The sequence below is a fragment of the Oryctolagus cuniculus genome, chromosome 2, assembly GCF_051225735.1.
Source record: "Oryctolagus cuniculus isolate XC-2025 breed Fujian yellow rabbit chromosome 2, ASM5122573v1, whole genome shotgun sequence".
NCBI lineage: Eukaryota > Metazoa > Chordata > Mammalia > Lagomorpha > Leporidae > Oryctolagus > Oryctolagus cuniculus.
Genome location: NC_142868.1, coordinates 189658574 through 189682477, shown reverse-complemented (window position 1 = coordinate 189682477; position 23904 = coordinate 189658574). Strand labels below are relative to the sequence as shown.

The following is a 23904-nucleotide window of genomic DNA, read 5'->3' as shown; positions in this document are numbered from 1 at the left end:
TAAATTCACAGTAAGAGGTAGTGACTTAAATTTTTTCCTCAAATCCCGGTTTTCGGGTGGGCATCCTGGTGATATAAAATGGGGCAAGGTGCAGGAATTCTGAGTTTTGGGGATTGGAAGAGAAAGGGGGATAGCTTGGGGTGTCATTCATTCATCAGATGTTGACTGAGGGCCACATGGGCACCAGAATTTTGTCAACAGGATACACTTGGCTAATGTTGCAGTCTTTACCTGGACCAGTGCTGACCTTTCTGTCTTGAGCCAGAGCAATGAACTTCTAGGCAGTGCTTGGAGATTCTCAGAAGTGCGGAATACTCAAAGTCTGCAGGAAACTGAAACCCTAAGTATTTTATAATTTTTCATTTGTATTTAAACAGTGATCTCAAAGCTGGTTGCAGGTTATTAATTGTCTCCCTAATTAGTCTCACCTTCCTATAAAATGTACTATAGTCGGAAAGCATCTGATACGGAAAGGGAGGCTATGTATTTGTGTCATATCCTTTTAAAGAGGAATGTCCTTTTCTGGCATTTGGTGGGGCGTGAATCAGTAGATGGGATGTCCCTGTCTGTCTCTCTACTTTTCAATAATAATAATAATAATAATAATAATAATGATAATAAAAAAGGTGTACCAAGGGTGAGTACTTGGCTTGGCAGTGAAGACTGGTTGGGATGCCTGCATCCCCTATGGCAGTGTCTGGAGTGCCTGGGCTCCCGTCCTGGCTCTATTCTAGATTCACTCTAGATTTGTGCTCCCTGCTAATGTGTACCTTGGGGCCAGCAAGTGATGGCTCTAGTGACTGGGTTCCTGCCACCCATTTGGGAGACACAGATTGAATTCTCATCTCCCAGCTTCTGCCTGGCCTAGACCTAGAATTTTTGGGCATTTGGGGCATGAACCAGCAGATAGGAGCCATCTGTCTGTCTTTCTGCCTCTTAAATAAATAAATAAAAGTAAAATTACAGAATAGAAAAGGTACAACAGCATTTCTGTGTTTCACTGGGATGCCAATATCTGACACTGACCCAATGATGTATGGGGGGAGGGGGAGGGAGAAGGAGGGTTTTAGCTTCTGTGTTGATCTTTTTTTTTTTTTTAAGATTTACTTATTTATTTGGAAGTCAGAGTTACACACACACACACACACAGAGAGAGAGAGAGAAAGAGAGAGAGAGAGAGAGAAAGAGAGAGAGAGAGAGAGAGAGAGAGAGAGAGAGACAGAGGGAGAGGTCTTCCATCCACTGGTTTACTCCCCAGTTGGATGCAACGGCCGGAGCCATGCCGATCAGAAGCCGAAGCCAGGAGCCAGGAGCATTCTCCGGATCTCCCACATGGGTGCAGGGACCCAAGGACTTGGCCTATCTTCCACTGCTTTCCCAGGCCATAGCAGAGAGCTGGGTCAGAAGTGGAGCATCCAGGACCCAAACCGGTGCCCATATGGGATGCTGGCACTGCAGCTGGCGGTTTTACCCGCTATGTCACAGCGCCGGCCCCTCCTATGTTGATCTATTGTTTTTCTGTTGCCTCTGCTGAGAGCTGCATCTTCAAAGTTCAGTTTGGAAGGAGCTGCATTTGGCTTCCAGATTTTTCTTCATTATTATCTCTGTTCTAGGTGAAATGTCAGCTTGTGCGGAAGGATTCCTTTGCCTCTTGTTTGGAACAGACTGAAAGCTGTTACTGCTTCCCTCACCTCCGCTGGCCACTGGAAGTTGCTAGGACACTCTGACTTGTTTGTTTAGTTTGGGGCTTGTGAGCACCTTGGGGCCTGAGGGCAGGCACTGTGTCTGGTTTGTAATCCCAATCCCAGTGTCTAAGATCTTAAACCCTGATGCATGTTTGTTCAGTGACTAACACAGCCAGAGGCATTTCTTTCATGTCTTTTGCTGAGAATCAATATTTTCTTCTCTCTTTTTTTCCCTCTCCTTTTTGGTCCCTGTATTGAATGAAAAACATGAAGATCAATGGATCTTGGCTGTGGGTATAAAGTTATGGGAATATATCACCACAAGGCAAGATGTACTTGTCTGAGATTTGGAATTTTTGTTGCTGTTTTTAATGTATTCAGAGAGAGAAACTGAACTTTTTTTTTTTTAAGATTTTATTTATGTATTTGAGAAGTAGCATTACAGACAGACAGAAGTAAAGACAGAGAGAAAGGTCTTCTGTCCACTGGTTCACTTCCCAAATGGCCACAACATTGCAGCTGTGCTGATCGGAAGCCAGGAGCCAGGAGCTTCTTCCAGGTCTCCCACATGGATGCAGGGGTCCTAGTACTCTACTGCTTTCCCAGGCCCTAACAGAGAGCTGGATCAGAAGAGCAGCTGGGACATGAACCTGTGCCCATATGGGATGCCAGCACCACAGGTGGAGGCTTAACCTACTATGCCACAGTGCCAGCCCCGAAAAACTGAAATTTGTTTTTTATTTGTTTTGAAATGAATTTAACATCCCTTACCCCCACCATGACAGCCCCCTCCCCCTCCCCCTATTAAACACAAGATTTTGTTAGCATCGGTAGTCATTTCTGATCTGTGAAATATAATAATGGGCAAATAAAGTGACATTGCATTTGGCAAGCCCTTGAAATCTATTGATTTCAAATTATAGCAGCAGTGTTAATTCTTTTAGAGTCCTGATACCCAGAAGTTAGTCTCTGAAATGGATTCAAAGTTCACTTAGAAGTATATTTTTGATGAATTAGCTAGGTGACTAGCACTCTGATAAGAAACTGTGTGAGAGGTGAGTGACTGCAGCCCTAATTCTGGTGCCTCATTTCATCTCTCGATATTTCCTTGGTCTACATAAGTGCAGGTATCCCAAATACCTGCAGTTAGGATCAGGGAGTCCTTAAACCTATCTCTGTGTCTGCCTGTCCCCGTGTCCTATGGGAGTGATGGTTCCACAGTAGGAAAAGATCACCCTTCCCTGAGAATTAGACAAGGCCCTAAGATTGGGCTCTGATCAGTAAGTGCCTGGAGTGCTGGGTCTGAGATGGTTGTTGCAGGCATGTTTCCTCCTGGGAGTTACAATTTGGCTGATGATTTCTTCTGCAGGTGACAGTGTTTTTCCAGTGACTGCTTTGGCCTCTACAACCTGAGAACAGGATTCTTCTCTTCGTTTTGGCTACTCAATGCCTATGTGCACTCCACATTCCTGCAGGGGAAGAAAGGTGGAGCTTTGTGGATGATGATGGACTTTCCACTGGGCAGGATGAGGACAGAGTGTGCAACATCACCAGCACAAGGGTAAGCGTGGCCTCTGCCATTTGCTCTGATGTCCATTGGTTGTCAAAGGAAGAGGAGAATGAGTTAGCCTTATGGGTAGGTGAGGGATAGACACTAGGAAGGCTATTCTGAAAGTCAGATCCACTGGGAGACAGAGAAACAAGTAAAGGAGGATTTCCATTGGAAGGATTTGATTGGAGCTGTATTGAAGGACACTTAAGAAAATTCTGTAGATCATAGTCTCTCCCCATCCTAGTTTTTGCTAAGATTTGATTTTATTTATCTGATAGACAGAATGACAGAGAGAAAGGGAGAGGCATAAATAGAAAGAGATCTTTCATCTGCTGGTTTACTCTCCAAATGGCTACAACAGGCAGGGCAGGGGCCAGGAGACTGGAACTCCATCTGAGTCTCCCACTTAGGTAGAGACCCAAGTACTTGGACCATCTTATGTTGCCTTCCGAGACACATTAGCAGGGAGCTGGATTGAAACTAGAACAGCCAGTACTCAAACCATTGCTGTGATATCAGATGTGGTTGAATTAAGCACGGCTTGACCTGCTGTGCCACAGATCCACCTCCCCTCTCTGTTTTTTGACATTATAACTCAGACTTGAGAAATTGGTGTCACTGTTAACTGTGACAAGATTCCATCTGTTTTCATTGGAGTCAGCTTGGCTTAAAAGGGCTGCCATGGATCAGGAATTGATGGGTCTGGCTCAAGTAATAGACTGAGTGGATTATCAAGTAGCAATGGGAGCCACATAGTTTAAAACATGCTGGCTCAGCTCTAATTGATCTTGAAGTATCCCACCAAATGATCAGCATTTCCGGTTTCTCCTGGATCACTGGATAATCCAACTATCCTGGTCTTCTATTCACAGTTAAGAATGTGGCACAGAGGGGCCCCTGCCTCTTAGACAAGCATGGATGGTTTCCCACAGTTCATTTGCTTGAGTTGTTTGACCACTGAAGGCATTAAATTTTGTTTTGCCTGTTCTAGATCATTCTGCTATCTTTTAGACAAAAACAATGATAGAGCCTGGAGTGGGCAGGATCAGACTGGTGGGGAGTAGAGAGAACTGTGGAACACGCTATAATAACTTGTAGCAAGTGCTAAAAAGAAGATGTATGCAGTGGGCTGTGTGAAGAGGGGAGTAAAATGGGGGAGGAAGATCAGGGAGAACCATTAATTTGGCCCAGGTACATGCAGATCGTCCTTGGTGTGAGGCTATGGAAGGAAAAGCCACTCAGACACAGACTCAGTTTCTCCTCCTATACTCTCACAACACAGATCACTTTCTTTTTCTCTTTCTTTCTTTCTTTCTTTCTTTCTTTCTTTCTTTCTTTCTTTCTTTCTTTCTTTCTTTCTTTCTTTCTTTCTTTTTGTTTTTGACAGGCAGAGTTAGACAGTGAGAGAGAGAGAGAGAGACAGAGAGAAAGGCCTTCCTTCCGTTGGTTCACCCCCCAAATGGCCGCCATGGCTGGCGTGCTACACCAATCTGCAGCCAGGAGCCAGATGCTTCCTCCTGGTCTCCCATGAGGGTGCAGGGCCCAAGCAGTTGGGCCATCCTCCACTGCCTTTCTGGGCCACAGCAGAGAGCTGGACTGGAAGAGGAGCAACCGGGACAGAATCCGGTGCTCCAACCGGGACTAGAACACAGGGTGCTGGCACTGCAGGCGGAAGATTAGCCTAGTGAGCTGCGGTGCCGGCCTAACACAGATCACTTTCAACATGAGGTGTGTGATTCACTTTTGACACTATCTCCCAAGAGATAGCTTCAGATCCCACAGGTGAGGGCTTATCTCTCAAGACTTCCCGGCACTTACTTCTAATGGTACAGTTTAAAGACTTGCTATGGGATTCCCAAATGCCCTTAAGCTGGGTGGTAAAAATAACATCTTAAGTGTTAAAGGGATCATATGGATAGGATTAAGTGTCTGGGAATAATAATAGATAGAATTAAAAAGGAGTAAATGCTCCAACATAGGAAGCAGACATGAGTCCACAAAGCAGTCTCGGATTGACATTTGCTTTAAGTAGAACTCTGACCTCAGAATCAGCCCTTAAGGCCTTCTGGTCTGGCTGGGAAACCCACAAGAGCAATTCAGTCATGGAAAGCCAAAACACTATGGCAAAAAGTGTCCTACATGAAGCACTTTGACAGGTAAGACCCCAGTGGAAAGAAGTGGTCCTCAAAGAAGGAGACACTTTTCTCTGAAGGGATGAGAGAACTTCCACTTAGCTTATGGCCTTGTCTAAATACTGACAGAGTTTGTGGATTTAAAAGTCTTCTATAGCCTAGGCATCCATGTCAAGAGCCTTGGGTGATCACTGATGTCATATATAAGAGTGTTAATTGTTAAATTAATAATAGGAGTCACTGTGCATCAACTTCTCATGCAGGACCTCTGTCTTCAAAGAGTTGATTATAATTATATCTAAGTGCTCACAAAAGATGTATCATTCTTGGGTGATTCTTTAAAGTTAATAAAGTTTCTAAAAAATAAATGAAATTAACTTCAAGATGCAATGACTTTGAACAGCCCTTGTCTCGACTGTTGAGGAAGTTTTTTTGTGTGTGTGCAAATTGTTGAACTCTGTTTAGTATAGAGTTGGACTTTTGTGTATAAAGTTAATAAAAAATGGATCTTAGTGGATAATGGGACTGGGAATGGGAGAGGGAGGAGAAGAAGGGATGGGAGTGTAGGTGGGAGGACAGGTATGGTGGGAAGAATCACTGTATTCCTAAAGTTGTACTTATAAAATATATGAAGTTTGTATTCCTTTTATAAAAGGCTTCTTTGAAAAAAAAAAAAAGATTTCCTGGCACTCCCGTGGAATGCCCATATTGCTTTACCTGTGCTTCTGACTGCTGGCTAGAAACTGGATTTCCCACAGCCTCTCTTCAGCTTGCTTGGGTGGCTCCCAGAATTCAGGGAACCACTTGCCAGTTTGTCAGAAAGGACATCACAAACAGTACAGGTGAAGAGCTGCGTAGGGTGCGGAGCTTCTGTGATGTCTCTGGAAACACTGCTCTCCAGGAACCTCCCTGTGTCAGTGACCTGGAAGCTCTCCAAACCCTGGCCTTTTGGGTTCTGGTGGAGACTTCATTGCATATACTACTAATTGCTAATAGTCTGGTGGTAAACCAGCAAGGCCTGTCTGTCTCAGCATTCTTCTTGGCCTTTCTGTTCTGCAGTCCTGCCTCCAGGCCATAGGCTAGGGCTCCTCGAGAAAGAGGAGGGTTTTGGGGCTGGCGCCGTGGCACAGTAAGTTAATCCTCCACCTGTGGCACCAGCATCCCATATGGGTGCCGGTTCTAATCCCGGCTGCTCCTCTTCAAATTCAGCTCTCTGCTGTGGCCTGGGAAAGCAGTAGAGGATGGCCCAAGTGTTTGGGCCCCTGCACCCGCATGGGAGACTGGGAAGAAGCTTCCGGCTTCTGGTTTTGGATTGGCGGCCACTGGGGAGTGAACCAACGGAAGGAAGACCTTTCTCTCTGTCTCTGCCTCTCACTGTCTGTAACTCTACCTCTCAAATAAATAAATAAAATCTTAAAAAAAGAAAAGAAAGAGGAGGGTTTTATAGGGCAAAGATAGATCAGAGAATTTCTTCATGGCCAGCTCCAAGACAGAAAGCTGGGGGAGATTAGAGCTTCTGTGACCTGCCTCGAAGAAGGTGCAAGGAGTCAGGTACTGTAAATGAAAGTGAAGCCATCCTAGTATCACACATGGTAGACACAGAACTTCACTGTCCCAGACAGTGGGTTGGGTGTTCTGTGTGTTCTTCCAGGCAGCATGGTTCAGTCAGAGAAGTGATGAGGGCCTCAAGTCAGGGGCCAGTCTTATGGCAAAGTCCACATTTTCCCCATTTTTCTGGTTTCTGGTTGAAAAGCTGTCACCTGTGGTTCTTTGCTTTCCATGAATAGGTCAACTTTCTGGTTCACTAAATGCCTTTGTCTTCTGAGCAGCCCTCTGGGCGCTGATGAGCTGTGTGAATCTCAGAGGCCCCTGAAGCTTCCGGAGAGGAGTGGTCACATGAAATAGAGGTCCAGAGGGGAATGAGTACAATTCCAATCTGATTGTACCACTGCAGGGAGCAAGAGAGGAAAAGGAAATAGGACCAGGAAAGGAGGAGGTAGAAATATTGTCACATCAATCTCTCACTCTTAGAATAAAGTTTTACGTATATCTTTTTTTTCTTTCTTTATAAAGATTATTTGTTTATTTGAAAGAGAGTTACACAGAGACAGAGGAGAGAGAGAGGTCTTACATCCACTGGTTCACTCTCCAAATGGCCTCAACGGCCAGGACTGGGCCAGGCTAAAGCCAGGAACCAGGGGCTTCCTCTGGGTCTCTGGCATGGGTGGTAGGGGTCCAAGGACTTGGGCCATCTTCTGCTGCCTTCTCAGGCACATTAACAGAGACCTCACTCTCCAAAGCTGGTGCTGAGGCTCTTGGCTGCTGGGGTCCTGTGTTGTCTCCAAGTTCATGCTGCGTGTCCACACCCTCCACCTAGAACCACAGCATCCCTCTAACTTGTGTGGAGTTTCCATTCCCATTTTCTCCCTAACTCTTCCTTGAGATTGTACTCTCTGCACTTTTTTTTAAAAAATATCTTCCCCTGGACTAGAGTCTACATGTTCTTGTGCTTCATGTTTTCCAAAGAATTCTGCATTTGTTATTTTAGCCTCAAGGTGGGTTTATCATCTCCTTTTATTATTATTATAATTTTTTTTAACTTTTATTTAATGAATATAAATTTCCAAAGTACAGCTTATGGAGTACAATGGCTTCCCCCCCATAACGTCCCTCCCACCCGCAACCCTCCCCTTTCCCGCTCCCTCTCCCCTTCAATTAACATCAAGATTCATTTTCAATTCTCTTTATATACAGAAGATAAGTTTAGTGTATATTAAATAAAGATTTCAACAGTTTGCACCCACATAGAAACACAAAGTGAACAATACTGTTTGAGTACTAGTTATAGCATTAAATCACAATGTACAGCACACTAAGGACAGAGATCCTACATGAGGAGTAAGTGCACAGTGACTCCTGTTGTTGACTTAACAATTTGACACTCTTGTTTATGGCATCAGTAATCACCCTAGGCTCTTGTCATGAGTTGCCAAGGCTATGGAAGCCTTTTGAGTTCACCAACTCTGATCATATTTACACAAGGTCGTAGTCAGAGTGGAAGTTCTCTCCTCAAAATTTTTTCTTCAAGATTTTATTTATTTATTTGAGAGATAAACAGAGAGAGGGAGAGACATAGAGAAAGGTCTTCCATTTGCTGGTTCACTCCCCAAATGGCCACAGTGGTCGGAACTGAGCTCATCCAGAGCCAGGAGCCTCCTCCAGGTCTCCCACGTGGGTGCAGTGGCCCAAGCACTTGGGCCATCTTCTGCTGCTTTTCCAGGCCATAGCAGAGAGCTGGATCAGAAGCAGGGCAGCCGGGATTTGAACAGGCGCCCATATGGGATGTCAGCACTGCAGGCGGTGACTTTACCCACTATGCCACAGCGCCAGCCCCCAAAATTGTTTTTTTCTATAGTCTTGTTCTAGGCTTGTCTTAGAAGCTTCAGAAACAGCCATGTGTTTCTCAGAATTGCCTTGTGTTAGCGTCTGTGAAAACACTGAATCGTGAGGACCTGAACCCAGCATTTCCATTTCCAAATCTACACTCAGAATGGACACTGCCACTGGCTGTTAGTCATGCTCCTGGCTCTTCTCGGCCCATTACTGACTTCTGATCTTCCTTCTCGTCCCTTTTGTCCTGTACCAGCACAGAGAGCTGGCTAACAGGGTGGGGAGCACCCAGCCCACGGTCATATAAAGCCCGTGAAATCATTCAGTCTGGGCCAGCCAAGGCAACCACAGGTGGCATTTGAAATTCAATAAATCGAGCTGGCACTGTGACGTAGTGGGTTAACACCCTGGCCTGAAGCTCCAGCATCCCACATGGGTGCCGGTTCCAGACCCGGCTGCTCCACGTCCAATCCAGCTCTCTGCTGGGAAAGCAGTGGAAGATGGTCCAAGTCCTTGGGCCCCTGTACTCACGTGGGAGACCCAGAAGAAGCTCCTGGATCCTGGCTTCGGATCGGCGCAGCTCTGGCCATTGCGGCCAGTTGGGGAATGAACCATCGGGTGGAGGACCTCTCTCTCTCTCTGCCTCTCCTCTCTCTGTGTAACTCTGACTTTCAAATAAATAAATAAATCTTTTTTAAAAAAAGAAATTCAATAAATCTATAGCAGACTAATTTTGAAGTTCATAATTTTGATGTTATAAATATGCAAATGGCCCTTAACAGAAAAAAAGGTTCCCCACCCCTGCAGTATAAGAGAACATGGGTGTGGATTGAATTTGGACTTTCAATTCTGTTTATGTGTGCTTAGTCTTATTTGATGTCTTCTCAATTAGCATGGGAAAAAATTGAAGTTAACATGATCTACTCTTTTTAAAATCTAAATGGTTTTTCTTTTACATTTATCAGAATGAAATAAAACTTTTAAGAGAATGTCCAAAAAGATGGCAGTGTTAATGCTGAAAATGCCCAATTTTTTTCCTTTTATGAAAACTAATGTAGATATTTTGACAAGTCAGAAGAAGAAAGGATTCTAGGTTTTTATTTACTTGTTTGGAATTGATTTTAAAATGTGTTCTGTCTGATAATAAAAACTGGCTTTCATTATTTTACTTTTGTTAGTTTTTGGGCAAAGCAAGTGTATTATCAAAGACACATGTGTATATGAATACATGTCAGTTTTGAACAGATTTGAAAATTTTTTTAAGTGGATTTGAGAGCATGAAGCAAAGAGCAGAAAAGAGACTAAAGAAGAGGTGAATAAGAGGTTAATGGCTTTGAAAAAGGCTTATAGGATGCCACTTGGAGAGAAGTGAATCAATGTAGTTTTTTTTTTGAAATTGCCAGGGACTATCTTGGGTTTTTGACATATTTTTCTTTCTTTTCAATCTTACGAACACCAAGAGGCACACGGCAGCCAAATGCTGTCTGTGGTTTTCTCACTGTGAGTGATTTGGGTTGATAGCAGGTAGGAAATCGATACAGTGAGCCTAAGCTCTTCTTTAGGAAGAGAATGGAAATAGCATTTGGTTTCTCTCCTTTGTGACCAAGTACCTTGTACCCACAGATGTGTCTGATTTGAAACCCCGTGTGTCCTTAGCATACTGATACCAACTCCCCCACAGAAGGAATAGCCTTCTTCAGGAAATGTGGCGGACAAAGTGTGCCTATTAGAACAGCCAGTCTCTGCCTCCTCCCACTGGTTTCAAATCTGAGGCATAATGGAAAGAGTCTGGCCCGTAAAAGCTGGATAATGTTGGCTGAAGTCTGAGCTTTAGTTTTCCTAATTTACAACATGGGAGTATAAGAGCTACCACTTACGATTGTTAGAGAATTAAAGGAAATTATTGATTGGTTTGGTTGTACTTGCTCCTTGCATAGTAGTTCCCAGGTACTGCATCAGTTGCTTAGAATAAACGAATGAACAATTGCATATGTGGGAGTGCAGTGCAGACCTGAAATACAGTGCTTAGCAAAGTTTCCTTACCATATTTTTAATGGAGAATTTTAACTTGTACAAAAATAGAATAATACATGAAACTCTTGTGTACCCATTGCCCAGCTGCAACAATTATTAATTCATGACCATCTTGTATGATTGACAGACCTAATTTGCCCATATATTTTAGTGAAACGAATCCTAAGCATTGTAAGATTTTATCCAAAAATATTTTAGCATATACAATTATGTGTTATTTCATGATGGGGAGAAATGTGTCATGTGATTTTCATCCTTAGGTAAGCACTATGTAGTTAAAAACCAAATTGTATAGATCAAACACTTGATATGGCATCTGTTGGTTCACTCCTCAAATGCACACAGAGAGCCTGGGATTGGGCCAGGCTGAAGCTGGGATCTGGGAACACACCTCACACGTGGGTAGTAGAAACCCAACTACTTGAACCAACACTTGCTGCCTCCTAAGGTGCACATTAGCTGGAAGTTGGAGTCAGGAGTGCATCTGGAACTTGAACCTAGACACTCTGATATGGGATGTGGGCATTCCAAGCAGAGTCTTAATCATTGTGTCAAATGCCTGCCCCAGTGAAGACTCGATGCAATCAAGAGACGCTGTAAACACGGGATGTATGAGGCTATCAATGGCAGAACACAGCATAATATTTTTCAGTAACAATTCTTTTTTTGATATAGGAGGAGTATACTCTAAAATGATAAAGTGTATCTATAATAAAAGCTAGTAACATAGTTGTTTATTGTCATTATCAAGCATTATGCACAGTAAGGAATTGTATGTGGTGTACTTTTCTATGACTGGCAATCAGTAGGCTTGCTTTTATCAGCAACAACAGTCAGTGAAGTACGGTGCTATGATGTAGTGATGGCTGTGACATCACTAGGTGGTAGGAAGTTTTCTGCTGTTAGAACCTGATGTCACCACTGTGACATATGTGGTCCTCTCTTGACTAAAATGTCATGCAGGACATGACTGTTTTTCTGAAAGATGAGGGTTCTTTATTTAAGAACATAATTATAAGAACATTAAGACACTGAAAATTAATAATAATTCTTTTATATTATGAAGTATATAGTTGGTGTTCAAATGTTCCTTTTAAAAAAAAAAAGATTTACTTTATTTGAAAGTCAGAGTTAAATATAGAGAGGAGAGGCAGAAAGAGAGAGAGTGGTCTTCTTTCCGCTGGTTCACTCCCCAATCGGCCGCAATGACTGGAGCTGCGCTGATCGGAAGCCAGGAGCCAGGAGATTCCTCTGGGTCTCCCACTCAGGTGCAGGGGCCCAAGAACTCGGGCCATCCTCTACTGCTTTCCCAGGCCATAGCAGAGAACTGGATCAGAAGTGGAGCAGCTGGGTCTCGGATCGGTGCCCATATGGAATGCCGGCACTGCAGGCCGCAGCTTTACCCACTACGCCACAGCACCTGCCCCTCAAATGTCCCTTTTTAAAATATGTATATGATTTCTTAAAAAGCATCTGCTTGGTCTGTCTAATATATCTCTTATTTCAACTGTTGTCATTTGTCGTTTTCAGTTTCTCATAATCTGGATTTTGCTGATTACACCACCGTTGTGTTTTTGAACATTTTCCTTTGAAATATCTGTTTTATTTTAATAAAATCTAGTAGATCTGGTAGTTAGATCTAGAAGCTTAATCAAATTCAGTTCTAGTTTTTAGTTTTGATTGCAATATTGTGGAATTGTCTCTTTGTATGAGAGCTTTCTTAAAAGACCATGTGGGCTGGTGCCGCGGCTCACTAGGCTAATCCTCTGCCTTGCGGCACCGGCACACCAGGTTCTAGTCCCGGTCAGGGCGCCGGATTCTGTCCTGGTTGCCCCTCTTCCAGGCCAGCTCTCTGCTGTGGCCCGGGAATGCAGTGGAGGATGGCCCAAGTGCATGGGCCCTGCACCCCATGGGAGACCAGGATAAGCACCTGGCTCCTGCCTTCGGATCAGCGCAGTGCGCGGGCCGCAGCGGCCATTGGAGGATGAGCCAACGGCAAAGGAAGACCTTTTTTTTTTTTTTTTTTTTTAGGCTATGTTGTATTGTTTTTTTTTTTTTTTAAACTTTTATTTAATGCATATAAATTTCCAAAGTACGACTTATGGATTACAGTGGCTTCCCCCCCATACCGTCCCTCCCACCCACAACCCTCCCCTTTCCCACTCCCTCTCCCCTTCCATTCACATCAAGATTCATTTTTGATTATCTTAATATACAGAAGATCAGCTTAGTATACATCAAGTATGGATTTCAACAGTTTGCTCCCACACAGAAACATAAAGTGAAAAATAATAGATGATTTTTTTTTAAATGATGATGAAATCAGATCAGACCTATTGTCATGTTTAATCCCAGTGAGAGTCAAGTTGGGAATTGATAATTTCTTTTTTTTTTTTTTTACAGAGGATCAGTTTAGTATGCATTAAGTAAGGATTTCAACAGTTTGCACCCCCATAGAAACACAAAGTGAAGTATATTGTTTGAGTACTCGTTATAGCATTAAATCTCAATGTACAGCACATTAAGGATAGAGATCCTACATGAGGAGTAAGTGCACAGTGACTCCTGTTGTTGACTTTACCAATTGACACTCCTGTCTATGGCATCAGTAATCTCCCTATGCTCCAGTCATGAGTTTCCAAGGCTATGGAAGCCCTCTGAGTTCTCCGACTCTTATCTTGTTTAGACAAGGTCATAGTCAAATTGGAGGTTCTCTCCTCCCTTCAGAGAAAGGTACCTCCTTCTTTGATGACCTGTTCTTTCCACTGGGATCTCACTCGCAGAGGTCTTTTGCCAGAGTGTCTTGGCTTTCCATGCCTGAAATACTCTCATGAGCTTTTCAGCCAGCTCCGAATGCCTTTAGGGCTGATTCTTTTTTTTTTTTTTTTTTTTTTTTTTTTTTTTTTTTTTTTTGACAGGCAGAGTGGACAGTGAGAGAGAGACAGAGAGAGAAAGGTCTTCCTTTGCCGCTGGTTCACCCTCCAATGGCCGCCGCTGCAGCCGGCGCACCGCGCTGATCCTGGCAGGAGCCAGGAGCCAGGTGCTTTTCCTGGTCTCCCATGGGGTGCAGGGCCCAAGCACCTGGGCCATCCTCCACTGCACTCCCTGGCCATAGCAGAGAGCTGGCCTGGAAGAGGGGCAACCGGGACAGAATCCGGCGCCCCAACCGGGACTAGAACCCGGTGTGCCGGCGCCGCAAGGTGGAGGATTAGCCTATTGAGCCACGGCGCCGGCCTAGGGCTGATTCTGAGGCCAGAGTGCTATTTAGGACATCTGCCATTCTATGAGTCTGCTGAGTATCTCACTTCCCATGTTGGATCACTCTCCCCTTTATTTACTCCATCGGTTAGCGTTAGCAGGTACTAGACTTGTCTATGTGCTCCCTTTGACTCCCAGTCCCTCCACCATGACCAACTGTGAACTGAAACTGATCACCTGGAACAGTGAGATGGCATTGGTACATGCCACCTCGATGGGATTGAATTGGAATCCCCTGGTATGCTTCCAACTCCACCACTTGGGGCAAGTCAGCCTGAGCATGTCCCAAATTATACATCAAAGGAAGACCTTTCTCTCTGTCTCTCTCTCTCACTGTCCACTCTGCCTGTCAAAAAAAAAAAAAAAAAAAAAAAAAAAAGACCATGTGATGTCTTGCCTCTTCATTAAATTAGGCTTTATAAGTGGGTTCAGATCTTTATAAATGTGATCCCCCTGGTATGAAGTTCCCCAACAGCTTTTATATATTTGAATTTTAACTGCTATGTATGATCATTGCCGATTTTTCATTATGAATTATAAAATGTTAAGATCTTTATTTCTAGGCCGGTGCCGCGGCTCACTTGCCTAATCCTCCGCCTGTGGTGCCAGCACCCCGGATTCTAGTCCAAGTTAGGGCGCCGGATTCTGTCCTGGTTGCTCCTCTTCCAGTCCAGCTCTCTGCTGTGGCCCGGGAAGGCAGTGGAGGATGGCCCAAGTGCTTGGGCCCTGCACCCGCATGGGAGACCAGGAGGAAGCACCTGGCTGCTGGCTTCAGATCAGTGCTGCGCCGGCCGTAGCGGCCATTTGGGGGGTGAACCTACGGAAGGAAGACCTTTCTCTCTGTCTCTCTCTCACTCTCTAACTCTGCCTGTCAAAAAAAAAAAAAAAAAAAAAAAGATCTTATTTCTATCATTCTTCCTTTGTTTATTAGCTAGCTTCTTGTTTAAATGAGAATTTTATTCAGATTTACTTCATATACCATACAATCTACCTTTAAGATGTTTAATTCAGTGATTCTTAGTTTATTCATCAGACCATGTAACTGTCTAATTCCAGAACTTTTTATCACCCTAAAAGAAACCTAGACTCATTAGTGGTCCCCATTTCCCCTCCCCCTATTCCCTAACAGCTGCTAAGCTGCTCCCTGTCTCTCTGGGTTTGCCTGTTGGGCTATTTCATGTAAATGGAAGCATATGGCTTTTTGTGGAGGTCTACCTTCTTTCATTAACATAATATTTTCGAAGTTGATAAATTTGGTAGTATGTATCAGTACTTATTTGCTTTTTACTGCCAGATAATATTCCATGTTATGGATATGCCACAGTTCACTTATCTACTCATCCATTGATGGTCATCTGGGTTATGTTCTGTTTCTGGCTATTATAGGTAATGCTATGATGAATGAATGTTAAGTACATGTTTTGTTTGAATACATTTTCACTTCTGTTGGTACAATACTTAGGAGTGGCATTTCTGGGTTATGTGGTACTCTCTATATATACTTTTAAATTTTTTTTACTCTTTTTAAAAAAATTTATTTAAGTTATACAAGTTTCATGTATTTCATATATACAGATTTAGAAACATAGTGATACTTCCCACCCAACCCTCCCTCCTGCCCACACTTCAACCCTCTTCCTCCTCCCTCTGTTGATCCCACTCTTAATTTTTACGAAGATTATTTTCAGTACCAACTCTATATTTAACTTTTTGAGGAACAGGCCTGAACTGTTTTTCAAAGTGACTATACTGCTTTACACATTTCCACTTACAGTGCACAAATTTCCTAATTTGTCACACCCTTGCCAACACTTTTATTATAATACTTGTATTATTATTGCCTTTGGACTATACCTAATACAGTGCTATAAAAATGGTATCTTCTTGTGACTTTGATTTATACCTCCTTAATGACTGATGATGTTGAGAGTCTTTTCCTGTATTTCTGGCCATTTTTTACATCTTTTGAAAGAGGTCTATCAAAATCATTTGCCCATTTTTAGGTAGGTTATGTGCCATTTTATTGTTGAGTTGAAAGAATTCTTTATTTTGGATACTAGATCCTTATTAAATATGTGATTTGCAAATATATTCTCTCAATTTTTGAGTTATCTTTATATTTTCTTGTGATTTTTCTTTGACTTGATAGTGCCTTTTGAAGAACAAACATTTTAACTTTTGATGAAGTTCATTTGTTTGTGAGGATTATTGGTTTATGGTTTTCTTGTAATGTATTTTTCTGGATTGGTACCAGTGTGATACTACTTTCGCAAAATGAGCTGGAAACTCTACCTCGTTTATGTTTGGAAGAGTTTGTGAAGAACTGGTGTTAATTCTCTAAATATGTGGTATAGTTCACTAGTGAAGCTGTTACAATGTGCCCGAGCTTTACATGTGGAATTAAAAAATTATTGTAAATATCTTGTTATAGGCTTATTCAGTTTTCTTTTCCTCCTTGGGTCAGTTTCTGTCAGTATCTGTCTAGCAGTTTGTCCACTTCGTGTAATCTGTTCTGTGGACATGTGGTTGGTAATATTATTCTCTTATGATTATTTTCAATTATGTAAGGTGAGGAATAATATCCTCTCTTTTGTTCCTGATTTTGCTAATATGAATCTTTCATTTTTTCTTGGTTGTGTAGCCAAAGATTTGGCCATTTTGTTGATTTTCTTAGGTTAACAATTTTTGGCTTTGTTGGTTTCTTTGTTTTTGTTCTCTATTTCTTTGGTTTTTACTGTGGTCTGTATTATTTCCTAGCTTACTTTGCGTTTAGTCTCCTTTTCTAGTTGCCTAGGGTAGAAGTTTATGTTACCAATGTGAAATGTTCCCTTCTTTAATACAAGTGTATTTGGCTGTCTGTGGTCTTCTAGGCACTGCTTTAACACCGCCTGTAGTAAGTTTGTTATATGGAGTCTTCATTTTTGTTCATTTCAAACTATTTTTAAATTTCTCTTGTAATTTCTGCTTTGCCTCATTGGTTTTTTAGGAAAGTAGATTAATTTCCACATATTTTTGAATTCCCCAAATTTCCTTTTGCTATCTTTACCCAATTTCATACCATTGTGGCTGGTGTACACGCTTGTACTAGTTCAATACTTTTAACTTTGTGGAGACTTTCTTTTATGACCTAGCATGGTCTACACTGGAGAATTTTCCATGAGCGTTTGAGAAGGATGTGTATTCTGTTGTTGCTGAATGAGGTGTTCTACAGGCGTCTGTCCGGTCTTGCTGCTTTATAACATGGAAATCTCTTTTTTCCTGTGAATCTTCTGTCTAGTTGTTTCATTTTTTGTTCAAAGTGAGATGCTGAAACCATGAACAGTTATTGTTGAATTGTCTATTTCACTCGAGTTCTGTCAGTTTCTGTGGCAGGTATTTTTGGAGTTCTGTTGTATAATTTTTACACATTTTTAAAAACATTTATTTTATGTATTAGAAAGGCAGAGAGAGAGAGAGAGAGAGAGAGAGAGAGAGACAGATCTTCCATCATTCATTCACTCCCCAGATGACTCAACAGCAGGATCTGGGCCAGGATGAAGCCAGGAGTTTGGAGCTTCCCATGTGGGCACAGGGGGCCTAGCATTTGGGGCATCTTTTGCTGCTTTCCCTTTGCACATTAGCAGAGAGCTGGATTAGAAGCAGAGTAGCCGGGACTTGAACTGGCACCCATACAGAATTCTGGCCCTGCAGGCAGCAGCCTAACTCTCTGTGCCACAGTGCCAGTCCAATTCTTATGCATTTTGATGGACCCTTTTATAGTAATAAATTATCTTTTGTTTCTAGTGACAGTTTTTATCTGAAATTTTATTTCATATGATACCAATATTTAGCTTCCTCTTATTATTTTCTTCTTTTTTTGGAAGTTTATTTATTTATTTTTATCCATTTTAAAGGCAGCATGACAGAGAGAGAAGGCGAGACAGACTTTTCATCTGCTAGTTCACTCATCAAATGCCTGCAACCTTCAAGGCTGGACCAGGCCAAGTCAGGAGCCAAGAACTTCATGTAGGTTTCCCAAAGTACTTGAACTATCACCTGCTGCTTCACAGATGCATTAGTAGGAGCTGGAAACCCAACATACTAGAGGGAAGGGGCAAAGAAGGAGAAAGAGGGAGAGGAGAGCATAAAAGAGAGAGACAGAGACAGAGGTCAGGAGATGGAGAGAGAGAGAGAGAGAGAGAGAGCCAGAGGAGGGTCTTGATCTCAGGCACTCTGACATGGGTTCCGGGCTAATGTTCATGTGATGGTCAACTCACTGTAGTGCCTGCCTGTATTCTCTTACTTTCAACTGGCTTGTGTTTTGAATTTTAATAATATTTTCTAGATTAACATTTTAATTGTTATGATACTTTTAAAATTATTAGAATTTTATTATTAAAATATTTCTCATTAGCCACTGTATACTTTTCCTGAAGTATCATTCATGCAGGAAGGCAGTATGAATGTTTACATTTTCTGTACATTCTAGAATAATGAATTGGTACTCTGGCATCCTTTAAAATGACCAGTGGTTTGTCTTTAAAAGATATTGTTGTGAATTCCAGTTGTGTTTCAGTCCGCTGTAGATTTGTTTTTCTTTGTAAGGTACAGATTTCCCAGTTTTGGTCAGAAGTCTCCTTGCATTAGCTCTGAATGCTTGGATTCTTCTCCTGTTCTCTCTGAAGGATTCTCTCTCTCTCTCTCTCTCTCTCTCTCTCTCTCTCTCTTTTTTCTTGGATATTATATGCTAGGCTTGTACATTTCTTGCTCCAAACCTGGAACTGGCTTTTTCTCCAAGCAGTTCTTTTTACTGAGACATCATGTTTAGCTGTCTCAGTTTCATCAAACTTGGAATGTTCTTTGCTCCAGAACTGGTGTCTTCTTTTGGGTTTCCTGGTGAATATAGACTCAGGCAGATTTATGTGCTGAAGTTTGTTTTATTTTTATTTTTTATCTTTTGATTTTTAATTTGTGTTAATATAAAGAGAACATATTTCCTTATTTCAAAGATAAAAATCTACGAGAGAGAGAGAGAGAGAGAGATCTCCCATCTGCTGATTCACTCTCCAAATTGTGCATTAACAACTGGGGCTGGGCTGGGCTGAAACCAGGAACCAGGAACTGGGTCTCCCACATGGGTTCTTCTTCTTCTTCTTCTTTTTTTTTTAAAGATTTGTTTATTTATTTGAAGGTCAGAGTTATACAGAGAGAGGAAGACACACACAGAGAGAGGTCTTGCATCTGCTGGTTCACTTCCCAAAGGGCCACAAAAGCCAGGGCTGGGCCAGGCTGAAGCCAGGAGTAAGAAGCTTCTTCTGGATTTCCCATGTGAGTGCAGGGGCCCAAGCACTTTTGCAAATCCTCTGCTTCCTTCCCAGGCACATTAGCAGGGAGCTGGATCAGAAGTGAGTGCCAGGTCTTGATCTGGCACCTGTATGGGATGCTAGCATTACAGGCAGCAGCTTAACCTGCTATGCCACAGTGCTGGCCCATGAGGCCAAGGTTCTTGAGCCATCACCTGCTGCCTCTCAGGGTCTGCACTAGAAGGAAGCTGGAATCAGGAGCAGAGTTGGGCTTGAACCCAGGTACCCTGTTATAGGATGTGGGCATCCCAACTGGTAGAAGTTTTCTGGGAGCTGTCCCTGGGTGTGACACCTGTGGGGGAGTAGAAGCAGCAGGAATGAGCAAGGGAGGATCTGATCTGTGATGCAGTTGCAACAAATTCCTCAGCTGACCCTACAGGTGGCTGAGCAGTTGGGTTGCAAACCTTGAGGAGATAGCACTGGGTTTTTTGTTTTTAAGATTTATTTAGTTGAAAGACTGACACAGAGAGAGGATATCTATCTATCCATATCTATGTACATATCTCTATCTATGTATCTATATCTTCCTGGTTTACTACTCCAGTACCTGCAACAGTCAAGGCTGGGCCAGGTCGAAGCCAGGAGCCAGGAACTTGATCTGGGTCTCCTATGTTGGTGGCAGGAAGTACTTGGGCTATCATCCACCATCTCCCAAGTGCATTAGCAAGAAGCTGGGTCTGGAGTGTGGAGTAGCTGGGACTCTAACCAGGCACTACAATATGTGATATGGGATGCTGATGTCCAGAACACCTGCTTAACCTGCTGCTCTGTAATGCCTGCCCAGGGTGCTGGGTCTTTATTCTCTTCTTAGCGACAAGTCATTGCATGTGGGCTTCCTTGAAGAGGGACTGTGACCTTGTGCAAGGCAGTTCTCTTGGCTGAGGGCAATTCCCAAAGAGGGACAAAGCTGAAGCTCTCAGCTATTAACACTCGCTGCAGGTGTGAGAGTGAGTGCTTCAGTTCTGAAGGGGAGACAGGATGCTGCACCACAGCCCAGACTGCCTCGTCACTTCTTCCAGTGGATAGAACTGGGAAACACAATTTTCTCTTGACAAAAAGTAAGTCATGTGTTCATAATGATACTTCCCATTCCAATTCAGGATCACTGTTTTTTTTTTATTATTGATTTTTATACTTCTGTTTCTTTTATTTTGTACCCCAAATCTTGGGTTCCTAATGACATTAGCCTATCAGTTTATTTCCTTTATCTTGTATGTGTGTATAAAAGTCTGAGAATAATTTTACCAATATGATTCCTGAAAATACTTAAATATTTCTGTAATTTTTTTGTCCTAAGGTATATACCACTAGATATACTGCCAAATTATTATGTTTTATGAGCCAACATTGAGGCACAGCAGGTGAAGCCGCTGTCTGTGTTCTGATCCAGCCCTCCACTGTGTACCTGGGAAAGCAGCAGAAGATGGCTGAAGTGCTTTGTCTCTGCCACACACGTTGGAGACCAGGCTGGAGTTCAGGGCTCCTTGCTTCTACCCAGAGCTATTGTAGCTATCTGAGGCGTGAACCAATAAATGGAACATCTCTGTCTCTCCCCCTCTCTCTGTAACTCTGCCTTTCAAATAAATAAATACATTTTAAAAAAATTATGATTTTAAAAATACCTTGAAATAATTAATCTCCCTGAGGTGAAGGCAACAACTGATACACAGTGAGGTTTAATTGTTAAGGAATGCCTTTTTCATTATTATTTCATTGCTATGGTTTGGATATAGTTTCAGTGTGGCCCCCAAGGCTTCATGTGATGAAACCAAATCCCATTGTGAGATACTAAAAGGTCAGAAATTTGATCTCTTTGGATGTTGAGTGGTGAGGACTTTTGGAAATGATTTGGAATTAAATAAGGTCATGATGGTGGAATCCCCACTGCTGAATACTTCTTACTTTATAGGGAGAGGGGGAGAGATCGGGGCATATACACACATACTCCTGTCTCTCACCACGGGATGTCCTGTGCAATGTGGTGATACTGGCAGCAAGGCTGCCATGAGGTGTGGGCCCTTGACCTTGGACTAGAACCATGGGCTAAAATAAACCTCCTTGCTTTATAACTTACCCAATCTGTGGCACTCAATTATTAGCAATAGAAAATAGATGAATACATACATAATTTTTTTCATAATTAAATGAAGCATTTACCTGGTTCTCAGTCCCACTTTCGGCACTATTCCCTATACAGTGTTCCTTTTCTTCCCACATTGGAAAGCATTTTAATAGATTTTTATTTAGCTTTCCACCATTTCTTTTTATGTATATAAGCAAATATACATACCTAGATGAGTACTCATGCATTTACATACATATACTTGTATGTATATGTGTGTATAGTCAGAATTAACCCTTATATAAATAGCATGCTCTAGACAGTGTCCTCCAATTTGCTACTTTTCTCCTACTTGGCTAAAATATCCTGGAAATCACTGCCATAAATATATATGAGAGTACTTCAAACAGTTCATGGAAAAGTGGAATTAAAATTTTATTTTGATGTGAAAAAATTTTAAATCCATGCAAAATACATGATAGTCATTTTTCTCTTCTGGGCTTCAAAGAGTTCATGAAAAATATGAAAAAATTATGCATCAATTTCAAATTTTTTATACTAAAATAAGCTTTATTTTTTAATTTAATTTTCTATGAACATGTAAATTTTTTAAAAAATGTATTTTTGGGGGGTTGGCACAGTGGCGTAGTGTGTAAAGCTGCCACCTGCAGTGCTGACATCCCATATGGGCGCCAGTTCGAGTCCTGGCTGCTCCTCTTCTGATCCAGCTCTCTGCTATGGCCTGGGAAAGCAGTAGAAGATGGCCCAAGTCTTTGGGCCCCTGCACTCACATGGGAGACGTGGAAAAATCTCCTGGCTCCTGGCTTTGGATCAGCACAGCTCTGGCTGTTGCGGTCAATTGGGGAATGAACCAGTGGATGGAAGACCTCTTTCTCTGCCTTTCCTTCTCTCTCTGTGTGTAATTCTGACTTTCAAATAAATAAATAAATCTTAAAAAAATGTATTTTTTGAAAGCTGGTTGAGGGAAGGATAGCTATCCCCTCTGCTGGTTCACTCCCCAAATATCTACAATAGCCAGGGCTGGACCAAGCTGAAATGAGGAGCCTAGAACTCCATCAAGATCTCCCACATGGGTGACAGGGACTCAAGTACTTGAGCCATCACCTGCTGCCTCCCAAGATGTGCATTAGTAGGAAGCTGGGACTTGAATGCAGGTACTCCAATATGGGATGTGGGTGTCCCAAATGTCATCTTAACTACACTGTTTCAAAAGCCTGTCCCTCCATGAACATTTCTGAGTATGTTTCTACATACTCCTGAATGTATAAACTATAAATATATAAGCATATGTAGGTATGTCTTTGATCCAGTAAATGTTTTCTGAAAGGAGTAAATGGAAATCTGTTGAATAAATGCTTAATCTTGGAAATAATGATGTTCAGTATCTTGCTTCCTTTATGTGATTTTGCATAGGTCAGCTGAGGAATGCTGTGGAGTGGAGAGTCCTGAGCTTGGCATAAGGAGCCCTGGTCTCCAACCCTTGTAGCTGAATGATGCCCACTCATCCCTTCTAATCCTGCTCCCTCATCTGCCAAGCAGGGTAGGAGTGAGGAGCAAATGGTATAGGGAGTTTTGCAATTGGCAGGGACTGGCTGCATACAGCAATGCATCCTGCAGTTTGTAAAGGTGGGAGCTCCTTTCTCCCTAACCCCCAGCTGGCTGCTGTGGGGCAGACGCAGCCAGGAAACCAGCGCTGAGATGCTGGCCACAGTGACTTGATGAATCTGAGAGGGCGCATTGGATTTGATTCAGACAGGGATGCTTTCTTTTTCTCTCTTCTGCAGGCCCCACAGCAAGAAGCCCAGTCTTATGTGTTGCTTTTATGATTACACTTTGTTACACCTCATAACAGGCTGCCTTTCACTGATGCAGAGTGAATAAAATGCAGGGTGGCAGAGTGGGAGGACTGATGAGATGGGTAGTAACATGGTTAACAGTGTTCTACCTGAAAGTTACTGCTGAGAGACTGGGAGACAGATCACACACCCTGTGATGGTGTGATGTCATCTGCAGATGGACTCACGGAGACAGATGCTGACTTTTTATCACTGTGGGTTTCCAGCCTTGCCATGGAGATCAACAATAATCCACCAGAGGATAACTTCCATTAAAGTCTCAACACAAGCTTAGCTAAACTCGTTCCTTGGAACATTTTCCTACTCTGTTTGCCATGAGCATGCGCTTGCTTTCAGAGATCTGGAGTACCACAAATATTTGGACCAAGTGAGAGCTCTGATTGAGGATCTTCCGAGAAGATATCAAGCTAAAAATAGAAAGCAGAGGCGGAAAATCAAGTCCTTTGAAGAGATCAGCTAGTCTGTTAAATGGTACATCAAGCTATGCTATAGTCTCTGGTTTCATGGGACATGGCACATTCAGTTTTGATGTCTCAAGAGCAAATGTTCTGTATTCTTTATGGCTATAGATT

The 23904-nt window shown here is 42.5% G+C and overlaps 1 long non-coding RNA gene across 2 annotated transcripts in view; it reads left to right on the top strand.

Moving 5' to 3' along the window:
• Window positions 1–23904, top strand: part of LOC127489191 (uncharacterized) — a 314551-nt gene that overhangs the window by 24993 nt on the left and 265654 nt on the right. For both annotated transcript variants that reach the window (XR_016230564.1, XR_016230563.1), the window contains exon 2: window positions 3055–3246. This is a non-coding gene — a long non-coding RNA (uncharacterized LOC127489191). The remainder of the gene's footprint in view (window positions 1–3054; window positions 3247–23904) is intronic.